The sequence below is a fragment of the Chenopodium album genome, chromosome 27, assembly GCF_948465745.1.
Source record: "Chenopodium album chromosome 27, dcCheAlbu1.1, whole genome shotgun sequence".
NCBI classification, from domain to species: Eukaryota; Viridiplantae; Streptophyta; class Magnoliopsida; order Caryophyllales; family Amaranthaceae; genus Chenopodium; species Chenopodium album.
This window is the reverse complement of record NC_137860.1, coordinates 13,807,501-13,820,000: the sequence shown is the minus strand read 5'-3', so window position 1 is coordinate 13,820,000 and position 12,500 is coordinate 13,807,501.

Sequence of the window (12,500 nt, the reverse complement as noted above, 5' to 3'; positions counted from 1 at the left end):
CTCTAACCAATTGCGGCAGCCACACTACTCAACCCACCTTCATCCACCTCGCGCAACCCCACAACAACCACCAACCATCACAAACCACCAACCTCAAGCACCCAGCATCAATTGTAGCAGCAGAAGCGCATACTCCGGCCACCATTGCATCCCAAATCAGAGTAAATGGAAAATCGATCGAGTTCGGGCAAACCCATTAAGAAGTTCGGTCGAATTAAAAGGGCGAAAACAAGTAGAATCATTCGATGTTTTCTGATTTTTGGAGGAGTGGTCGAACATACCCATGGTTCGATCAAACCAACCCATTGTTCGGCCGCACCTACTTTCGGTTCGATCGAACCACTCCACGAGCTTCACACATGGGTTTTAATGAAGATGAACGGTGGTGATTAAGATGATTGCTTGCTGATGGTTGATGATGAATTGAGAGCAGCCAAGATCGAAAGGAAGGGGAAATGGGGTCTGATGGTTTTTGGGGGATTTGTGGGTTTATTTTTACTTTTATTTCTTTTCCTTTTCTTTTTCTTATTTCTTTCTCTTTTAATTTCTTTTTTTTTCCTTTTTTTTCTTTATTTATTTTTCTTCTTTCATTTTTCTATTTTTCTTAGTTTTATTAAGTTAGTATAAATACTCATTTTTGGGGTAATTAGGAAGAACATATATTTTTAGCTTTCTAGACAGCTTTAAGCAAGCTTCTGCGAGGAACTCTATGTCATTGCATGAGAGTCGGAGAGGCGGTAAATCCGTCAACACCGAACTTCAGCTGATGATAGGGTCTATGCCATACGCACCCCAGGCGCAGTATGGGCAATATGGCCTCAGTTCATGCAGCCACCCCCATTCGGAGGTCAGGCGACATATACCAATGCCCAGCCACTGGACTGGCAGCTCCGGCTGATGAGGCTAGGCGAACAGCCGTCTGCCTTTGCAACCAATATAACCGAGGCGGCTCAGACGGGCAAGGTTAAAAACATTTTGGTTGGTGCTTATGATGGCACCACCAACCCTGAAGATCACCTGATGGCATACACCAACCTAATGTGTTTACAAGGTTGGGATGATGCCACCTGGTGCCGTTGCTTTCCGGCTACATTGATGGGCATTGCCCAGCAATGGTTTGGCAACTTGCCAGCCGGATCTATTGACTGCTTTAAGAAGCTAGCCTTCTTGTTTGCCACCAACTTCTCAATGAATATCCCTGCTAAGAAAACAAGTTTAGACTTGAGCACCATTAAGCAGGGAGAGAGAGAAGGGCTACGCTCATATGTCAAGCGGTTCAACCTGGTCAGGATCCAGATCCAGGGGCTGTCTGACGAGGTAGCATTTACAGACTTTTTCAAGGGTCTATGAGACGGGTCGACTTTTAAGTTCGACCTTGTCAGAAAAGAGGCATTTACGCTACATGCGGCACTGAGGGAGGCGGAAAGCTATATACAAGCAACCGACCTCTATACGCCTGGTAACCAGTCAGACTCCAAAAAGTCTGACAAACAAAAAGAGAGCCGGTCTGCTCAGCCGGCGAAGAAAAAAGAAGAGAGCAAGAAAAGAAAAGAAGTTTGGGCGGTCAGTGATTCTGAGCAGCTGTCCTAGAAAAAGAAAAAAGAGTTTAAACCGTACGTTCCCCGGTACGAGTTTAATAAGGATTGTAACTCCATCCTCATGGAGGTAAAGGACCGGTTGTCCATTGAGAAGCCGAATCCAATGAAGAGTTCCGTCCAATCCTGGAACAAGAACAAATATTGTCAATTCCATGAGGAGGTTGGCCATGACACCAACGACTACTTCAGTTTACAGTGGACGTTGGACCGTCTGGCTGACAAAGGACATTTGAAGTCCTATATTTCTAAGTCCCCAGCCGGGGCAAAAAAGAAGAACAAGGGTCAGTCCTCTAAGGCTGCCTCCCAGCCTGCAAGTAGTTCGGAAACCGACAGGGATCCGGTCTACACCATAGCTGGCGGATTCTCTTGTGGTGGCCCTACCATCCGGGGCACCTAAAGCCATCTTCGAAAGATGGATAAGGATGATGAGGAGCAGGCGTCTGCCAGCTCCACTTTTTCGGATGTCCTCATTACTGAGAAGGACAGGGGCAGCGTCCGCCGCCCGCATGACGATCCGGTTGTCATTGAATGCAAGGTCGCCAACCAGTTAGTTGGGCGCATCCTTATTGACACCGGCAGCTCGTCAGACATTATCAGCCTCCGGTGCTTGCAGAAGCTGAAATACAACTCCAGCAGCATGCATCCGGTCACCCACCCCTTGGTTGGTTTTGGGCGTGGGATGGTCTATCCAGCCGGAAGAATTGACCTACCCATCTGGCTGGGTGAGAAGGGCCAGAGACGACATATAGTCGTCAGATTCTTGGTCGTTGAGGAGTTGATCGCCTACAACATCATTCTTGGGAGGCCAACCCTCAACGAAGCCAAGGCTGTAATCATCCCCTCCCTCATGCTCATCAAGTATGAGAGGGATGATGGTTCTGTTGGTTCCCTGAACGGGGATCAGAAGACGGCCAGGATGTGTTACATCTCAGCCGTCAAGGATACTATGGCCGCAGACGGCCAAGGGAAGGAACCAATAGACCTTGAAAATGTCAAGGATGCTCCCTCACCTCCACCAGCAGCCGGAAAAAAGAGAAAAGCTGCAGAGCTGGTAAACTCCTATTTATAGGCAGGGTAAACGGAAAAATGACGTTAACCCTAGCCGTTTTTAATGTTCACCTCTCACAGGGCGACACGTGTCACAGGCACCACGTGGCCTGCCACGTGGCACCTGTGAGGGGCAAATGATTAGGGGATTTTTTACCCTACCTGCGTGGACCAATGAGGGGCTGCCACGTGTCAAGGGCTGGCAGATCACCTGTAACCTATCCCCAGCTGACACGTGGCCTCCCCAGATACATTCTAAGAATGGCGGCTTTCAGAGGCCCAATTTCCCAAATGCATTGATTGCGGCGCAACCCATCTGTCCTAGGTCAGATGACCTAGGGGAGGGCACCTTTCCCAAGGACCCTATAAATAGGGAGATATTTCCCCAAAATGGGGGACATTCAGAAATTCACCAAACATTTATTACACCCTATTTTCTCTCTCATCAGAGAACTCCTGAGCTTGGAATCCAAGCAGATCCCCACCTTAAATTCCGCACTTTTTACTCTCCTTCAAATTACTAACTTGAGCGTTGGAGGCGGAGCACCACCCAAACGGTGTCTTCGTTGATTTTGCAGGTACGGAAGCTCTCCGGACCAGTCTTCGAGTTGTAACTCTCCCAAGGGACAAAAACACCCAAAACAATTTTTATTTTTCTTTTTCTTTTATTTTTATTTCTTTTCCTTTTCTTTTCTTATTTCTTTCTCTTTTAATTTCTTTTTATTTCCTTTTCTTTCTCTATTTATTTTTCTTCTTTCATTTTTCTATTTTTCCAAGTTTTATTAAGTTAGTATAAATACTCATTTTTGGGGTAATTAAGAAGAACATATATTTTTAGCTATTATTCTACTCTCTAATTAGTTATAGGAGAGCTTCTCTCTCTAGGGTTAGCTTAGGATTAGGGTAGTTTAGAGAGAGAAATTGAGGGTTTCACCATTGTTGAACTTGGATTTTGAAGAAGAAATTGATCATCTTTTCTATAGATTTACATCTTCAATCAATGAGAATCTCTAACTCTCTCTCCTCTATTTTTATTGTTTTATTTTGATTATTATTTTTGTTGTTGGTTCTACTTGTTGATCATGTTGATTCTTGATTATTTGTTGATTAATCTTGTTATTATCATGATTAGTGAGTAATTTCCCCATTGAGGGGATGGTTGTGGTGTAGTTGGATCTTGAGCATGTTCTAGGTTTAGAGTTGATTTATTTGTGATTAAAGTCTTTATATGCTTGATATTCTTTAATCTTCTTACAAGTGCACATTGTTGGTTGATTAAAGGTGAATCTTTGCTAACAAGGAACGGAAGTTGACTTAGTTAAGGTTCATTATTATCGATTGTTATTTAATAGTACCTCCTAGTATATGGTTCTAATGTGGAAACATAGAGGCTATGTTAGGAGAATCCAATTGACCCCGGAAGGCGGCTAGATTGGACCCTTTATTTCGATATTTGAGCATGTTTAGTTCATAATTAATTCAATTTCTATGCCTTTGTTTATGTTCAAGTGAATGCTATACCTAAACCATTTCCCTTAATGTTTTATTTCTTGTTTTAGCATATTTAGACTTTAGTTTATTTATCTCCTATTCCGGACTAGCTTAATTGTCGATAACATTTGGTGGTGTTTATCCGTTCTCTGTGGTTCGACCCCTATGCTTGCCTTATACTCGTATTAGGTTTGTTTAGGTTGTATAAATTGTATTTGATCAAGCGATAGACAATTGACGACGCGTTTATTCCTTTGTCACAGCAGCAGACAATACAGACAACTTCCAGCCATCATACAATGGCTCTTCCGCTGCCTTCAACATGTCAAAGAACTTCTTGTAACTAGCATGTGGCTCTTCTTCAATATTTTCTAAACCACCTTCTAGTCCAAAGGAATCTAATACCATGTTTCTATATGGGTTCAATGCATCCTCTGTGGATATGGAGCTTCTACTTTGGGATTCTCTTTGGAAGTGAAGTTCACCATGAAAAAACCCATTGGAAATAGTTAGGCAAAAAACCATGCTTATAGAGATGCTCCTAAATGGTATCAAGAACTTGATAAAGAATATTTCGACACTGTGCACATGGAAATTTCATCACCCCATCTATCATGACATTGTCTTGTGTGGTAGCAAATGTAATAAATTCATTGACCTTTTCAACAAAGGTTGGACTAAGGAATTTTCCTTCTAACCGTTTATACATCCATGCTCGATCCTCCCTCATTATATAGCAGTTTCACTAAAAAATAAATGATACAAAAAGCATAGACAAAGTAAGTAAAGCACTTAGAAGAATGACATTCTTTTAGGTAATTTAACAATTTAAGGTCATCAAAATGAAAATTATTGTTACCAATTAACATCATATGAGAAGAAGCGTTCCTATTTTCTACACGCTCTTTCTAATGAACTTGAAAAGGCTTGATTCATGTCTAATATATTTATTTATAAATTCCTAAGAAAAGAAATCACAAATAAAAAGCATGTTATAAGGTTTTAAGGTCTTGTAGAACCAAAATCAAGCAAATTCGGCCAAAATGGGAAAAAGCGTTCCCATTTTCTACATGCTCCTTCTAATGAACTTATAAAGGCTTGAATCATGTCAAATATATGTATTTGTGAATGCCTAATCAAATAAATAACAAAGAGAAAGCAATTTATAAGGTTTTAAGGTCTGGTAGAACCGAAATCAAGCAAATTCAGGCAAAATGAGAAGAAGCGTTCCCATTTTCTACACGCTCTTTCTAATGAATTTGAAAAGGATTGATTCATGTCAAATATATGTATTTATAACTTCCTAAGAAAATAAATCACAAAAACAAAGCATTTATTAAGGTTTTAAGGTCTTGTAGAACCAATATCAAGCAAATTCGGGCAAAATAGTAAGAAGCATTTCCATTTTCTACATGCTCTTTCTAATGAAATTATAAATTCTTGAATCATGTCAAATATACATATTTATAACTGCCTAAGCAAATAAATAACAAAGCAAAATCAAGTAATAAGGTTTTAAGGTTTGGTAGAACCGGAATCAAGCAAATTCGGGCAAAATAAGAAGAAGCTTTCCCATTTTTTACATGCTCTTTCTAATGAACTTGAAAAGGCTAGATTCATGTCAAATATATGTATTTATAACGTCCTAACAAAAGAAATCACAAATAAAGGATGTTATAAGGTTTTAAGGTCTTGTAGAACCAAAATCAAGCATATTCGGGCAAAATAGTAAGAAGCATTCCTATTTTTTACATGCTCTTTCTAATGCACTTATAAATGCTTGAATTATGTCAAATATATGTAATTATAACTGCCTAAGCATAGAAATTATAAAAAAAAAAGCAAGTTATAAGGTTTTAAGGTCTTGTAGAACCGAAATCAAGCAAATTCGAGCAAAATGGGAAGAAGCATTCCCATTTTCAACATGCTCTTTCTAATGAACATGAAAAGGCTTGAGTCATGTCAAATATATGTATTTATAACTTCATAAAAAAATAAATCACCAAAAAAAAAGATGTTATAAGGTTTTAAGGTCTTGTAGAACCAAAATCAAGCAAATTCGGCCCAAATGGGAAGAAGCGTTCCCATTTTCTACATGCTTTTTCAAATGAACTTCTAAAGGCTTGAGTCATGTGAAATATATGTATTTGTAACTGCATAAGCATAGAAATCACTAAGACAAAGCAAGTTATAAGGTTTTAAGGTCTGGTAGAACCGAAATCAAGCAAATTCGGGCAAAATGTGAAGAAGCGTTCCCATTTTCTACATGCTCTTTCTAATGAACTTGAAAAGACTTGATTCATGTCTAATATATGTATTTATAAATTCCTAAGAAAAGAAATCACAAATAAACAGCATGTTATAAGGTTTTAAGGTCTTGTAGAACCAAAATCAAGCAAATTCGGCCAAAATGGGAAAAAGCGTTCCCATTTTCTACATGCTCCTTCTAATGAACTTATAAAGGCTTGAATCATGTCAAATATATGTATTTTTGAATGCCTAATCAAATAAATAACAAAGAGAAAGCAATTTATAAGGTTTTAAGGTCTGGTAGAACTGAAATCAAGCAAATTCAGGCAAAATGAGAAGAAGCGTTCCCATTTTCTACACGCTCTTTCTAATGAACTTAAAAAGGATTGATTCATGTCAAATATATGTATTTATAACTGCCAAAAAAAAAGCATGTTATAAGGATTTAAGGTCATGTAGAACCAAAATCAAGCAAATTCGGCCCAAATGGGAAGAAGCGTTCCCATCCATTTTCTACATGCTTTTTCAAATGAACTTATAAAGGTTTGAATCATGTGAAATATATGTATTTGTAACTGAATAAGCATAGAAATCACTAAGACAAAGCAAGTTATAAGGTTTTAAGGTCTGGTAGAACCGAAATCAAGCAAATTCGGGCAAAATGAGAAGAAGCGTTCCCATTTTCTACATGCTCTTTCTAATGAACTTGAAAATACTTGATTCATGTCAAATATATGTATTTATAACTTCCTAATAATATAAATCTCAAAAATAAAGTATGTTATAAGGTTTTAAGGTCTTGTAGAGCCAAAATCAAGCAAATTCGGCCAAAATGGGAAGAAGCATTCCCATTTTCTACATGCTCTTTCTAATAAACTTGAAAAGGATTCAGTCATGTCAAATATATGTATTCATCACTGCCTAAAAAAATAAATCACGATAACAATGCAAGTTATAAGGCTTTAAGGTCTTGTAGAACCAAAATCACGCAAATTCGGGCAAAATAGTAATAAGCATTCCCATTTTCTACATGCTCTTTCTAATGAACTAAAAAAAACTTGAATATATAATGTTAAATATATGTATTTATAATTCCTAATCATATAAATAACAAAAACACAGCAAGTTATAAAGTTTTAAGGACTGGTAGCACCAAAATCAAGAAAATTCGAGCAAAATAGGAAGAAGCACCCATTTTTTACATGCTCTTTCTAATGAACTTGAAAAGGCTTGATTCATGTCAAATATATGTATTTATAACTTCCTAACAAAAGAAATCACAAAAACAAAGGATGTTATAAGGTTTTAAGGTCTTGTAGAACCAATATCAACCAAATGGGGCCCAAATGGTAAAAAGCATTCCCATTTTCTACATGCTCTTTCTAATGAACTTATAAAGGCTTGAATCATGTCAAATATATGTATTTGTAACTGCATAAGCATAGAAATCACTAAGACAAAGCAAGTTATAAGGGTTTAAGGTCTAGTAAAACCGAAATCAAGCAAATTCGGGCAAAATGAGAAGAAGCGTTCCCATTTTCTACATGCACTTTCTAATGAACTTGAAAAGGCTTGATTCATGTCAAATATATGTATTTATAACTTCCTAAGAAAATAAATCACAAAAATAAAGCATGTTATAAGGTTTTAAGGTCTTGTAGAGCCAAAATCAAGCAAATTCGGCCAAAATGGGAAGAAGTATTCCCATTTTCTACATGCTCTTTCTAATAAACTTGAAAAGGCTTGAGTCATGTAAATATATGTATTCATAACTACCTCACAGAAGAAATCACAAAAACAAAGCAATTCATAAGGTTTTAAGTTTTTGTAGAACCAAAATCAAGCAAATTCGGGCAAAATAGTAAGAAGCATTCCCATTTTCTACAGGCTCTTTCTAATGAACTTATAAAATAATATATACTATTTTATCGCCTACGTTTTATTGCTAAAAGTGATTGAACGATTATTAATTCCTTCTAATAGTTCTTTTGTATAGAACAAGATGACTTGTTTTCGTTTTATTTATTACAACATATTATGTAAATTACTTCAATGACTATTAATAAATTAGCAAAAATTTATAACACAACTTGTTTCAAATGGCAACAAATTATAATGTGATGTCATTTTAGCAACAAATAGTAAAACAAGTGTCCCAGCATCAACTAGAAATTTTGTTGCCAAACGTTTTGTAAAATGGCATTGCTAAATGACAACAAATAAAAAATCTTTTATCATCTAGAAAAAATAATGAGACGGCTAATTTCTAATAGGAACAATTCAAAAATTTGTTGCCTCAATTTGTTTCTTAATCGCTACAAATAAAAAATTAGTTGTCAGACTTTTTTAATTTATGGAAACAAGACAAAATTTGATGAAATCTAGCAACAACTAGTAAGGCAACTTGTTTTCAATAGCAAAAAAAAAGAGATATATTGAATCAAAATAAAGTCAAATGCACTCAACAAAGGTAATTGGATCAAATGAAAGTCAAACACATTCATACAAAGATTTTTGAATCAAATAAAACTTAAATGCATTCAACAAAGCTAATTCAGTCAAATAAAAGTCAAACACATTCAACAACCCTTTTTGAATCAAATGAAAGTCAAATAAATTCAACAAAGACAATTGAGTCAAATGAAAGTCATATACATTCAAACAAAGCTTTTTGAATCAAATGAAAGTCAAATGCATTCATCATAGGTAATTGAGTCAAATGAAAATAAAACACATTCAAACAAAGCTTTTTTTATCCAATGAAAGTAAAATGCATTCAACAAAGATAATTGAGTCAAATGAAATTCAAACCCATTCAAACAAAGCGTTTTGAATCAAATGAAAGTCAAATGCATTCAACAAAGATAATTGAACGAAATGAAAGTCAAACACATTCAAACAAAGCTTTTTGACATTCAACAAAGATAATTCAGTCAATTGAAAGTCAAACACATTCATACAAAGCTATTTGAATTAAATGAATGTCAAACACATTTAAACAAAGCTTTTGAACCAAATAAAAGTTAAATGCAGTCAACAATGACATTTAAGTCAAATGAAAGTAAAACACATTCAAACAAAGATTTTTGAGTTAAATGAAAGTCAAATGCATTCAACAAAGCTTTTTGACTCAAATGAAAGTCAAACACATTCAAACAAAGCTTTTTCAATCAAATGAAAGTAAAATGCATTCAACAATGATAATTGTGTCAAATGAAAGTCAAACATATTCAAACAAAGCTTTATGAATCAAATAAAAGTCAAATGCATTCAACAAAGATAATTGATTTAAATGAAAGTCAAACACATTCATACAAAGCTTTTTTAGTCAAATGAAAGTTAAATGCATTCAACAAAGCTTTTTGACTCTAATGAAAGTCAAATAAATTCAAACAAAGCTTTTTGAATCAAATGAAAGTCAAATGCATTCAATAAAGATAATTAAGTCAAATAAAAGTCAGACACATTCATACAAAGATTATTGAACCAAATGAAAGTCTAATGCATTCAGAAAAAAAAATTGAGTCAAATAAAATTCAAAACATTCAACCAAACTTCTTGAATCAAATGAAAGTCAAATGCATTCAACAAAGATAATTGAGTCAAATGAAAGTTAAACACATTCTAACAATGCTTTTTAAATCAAATGAAAATAAAATGCATTCAACAAAGCTAATTGAGTCAAATGAAAGTCAAACACATGCAAGTAATGGTTTTTAAATCAAATGAAATTCAAATGCATTCACCAAAGATAAATGAGGGAAATGAAAGTCAAACACATTCAAACAAAGCTTTTGAGTCAAATAAAAGTCAAGTTCATTTAACAAAGCTTTTTGACTCAAATGAAAGTCTAACACATTTAAACTAAGGGTTTTTGAATCAAATGAAAGTCAAATGCATTCAATAAAGATAATTGAGTCAAATGAAATTCAAACACGTTAATACAAAGCTTTTTGAATCAAATAAAAGTGGAATACATTAAACAAAGATAATTGAGTGATATAAAAGTCAAACACATTCAAACAAAGCTTTTTGAATCAAATGAAAGTTAAATGCATTCAACAAAGCTTATTGAGTCAAATGAAAGTCAAACACATTCAAACAAAGTTTTTTGAATCAAATGAAAGTCAAATGCATTCAACAAAGCTAATTTAGTCAAATGAAAGTCAAACACATTCAACAACACTTTTTTAATTAAATGAAAGTCAAATGCATTCAACACAGCTAATTGAGTCAAATGAAAGTCAAACACATTCAAACAAAGCTTTTTGAATTAAATGAAAGTGAAATGCAACTAACAAAGCTAATTGAGTCAAATGAAAATCAAACACATTCATACAAAGCTAATTAAGTTAAATTTTAAAGTCTAATGCATTCTACAAAGCTAATTGAGTCAAATGAAAGACAAACCCATTTAAATAAAGCTTTTTGAATCAAAGGAAAGTCAAGTGCATTCAACAAAGATATTTGAGTCAAATGAAAGTCAGACACATACATAACCTTAGCTCTTGCTCAAAAAGACATTAAGATAAGTTTAGCTTATTCTACAATGTCTCAGTTGGGTTATATGATGTTAGCTCTAGGTATGGGTTCTTATCGAGCTGCTTTATTTCATTTGATTACTCATGCTTATTCAAAAGCATTATTGTTTTTAGGATCTGGATCTCTTATTCATTCAATGGAAACTGTTGTTGGATATTCTCCGAATAAAAGTCAGAATATGGTTCTTATGGGGGGTTTAACAAAACATGTACCAATTACAAAAACCTCTTTTTTAATAGGTACACTTTCGCTTTGTGGTATTCCGCCTCTTGCTTGTTTTTGGTCCAAAGACGAAATTCTTAATGATAGTTGGATGTATTCACCAATTTTTGCAATAATAGCTTATTTCACAGCCGGATTAACCGCTTTTTATATGTTTAGAATCTATTTACTTACGTTTGAAGGACATTTAAACGCTTTTTTTAAAAATTACAGTGGAAAAAAAACCAGTTCTTTTTATTCAATATCTTTATGGGGTCAAGAAGGATTGAAAAGCATTAATCAAAAATTTCTTTTATTAACCTTATTAACAATGAATAAGAAGGAAAGGGTTTCTTTTTTTCAAAAAAACCATACCAAAATCAAATTAATAGAAATTTAAGAAAAATGCTTCGATCTTTTATTACTATTATTGATTTTGACAATAAGAATATTTCTACCTATCCTCATGAATCCGATAATACTATGTTATTTCCTCTGATTTTATTGATTTTGTTTACTTTCTTCATTGGAATCATAGGAATTCCATTCAATCAAGAAGGAATTGCTTTGGATATATTAACTAAATGGTTAACCTCATCTATGAATCTTTTAGATTCAAATTCCAAAAATTCTGTTGACTGGTATGAATTTTTGATAAATGCAACTTTTTCCGTTAGTATAGCTTTTTTTGGAATATTGATAGCCTTTTTGTTTTATAAACCCGCTTATTCATCGTTAAAAAATTTTGACTTAATTAATTTATTTGATAAAAGAGGGCAAAAAAGAATTTGGGGGGACAAAATGATAAATATCATATATAATTGGTCTGCTAACCGTGGTTATATCGATGCTTTTTACGCAAAATTTTTAATTAAGGGTGTAAGAGGTTTGGCTGAACTAGTTTCATTTTTTGATAGACGAATAATTGATGGAATTCCGAATGGTTTTGGTGTTACAAGCTTTTTTATAGGCGAGAGTATCAAATATGTAGGGGGGGGGGGCGAATCTCCTCTTATCTTTTTTGGTATTTTTTTTATGTATCAATTTTATTTCTTTTTTTTTGCAAATATTCAATTTTATTTTTAGTTTTATCATTGCATAATCTATTTTTTTTATCGAGTACATCTATGTAAAAAAGTCCTTTGTCTAGAACTGTAATTCTATTAGCAAATTCATTGCTTAAGCTGTTTTTTTTTGTTCATTCGTATAAATCCAATAATTGTATAGTTCATCATCATATAAGAATTTTTCTGTTGTAGCCAAAGAAATCTTTCTTTTTATCATTTCCCAGAAAATGGATAAACTAGGTGGATATGTAAAAGAAATTCTTTGTTTTCCATCATTTTGACATGTATAAAAAAAATATTGTGA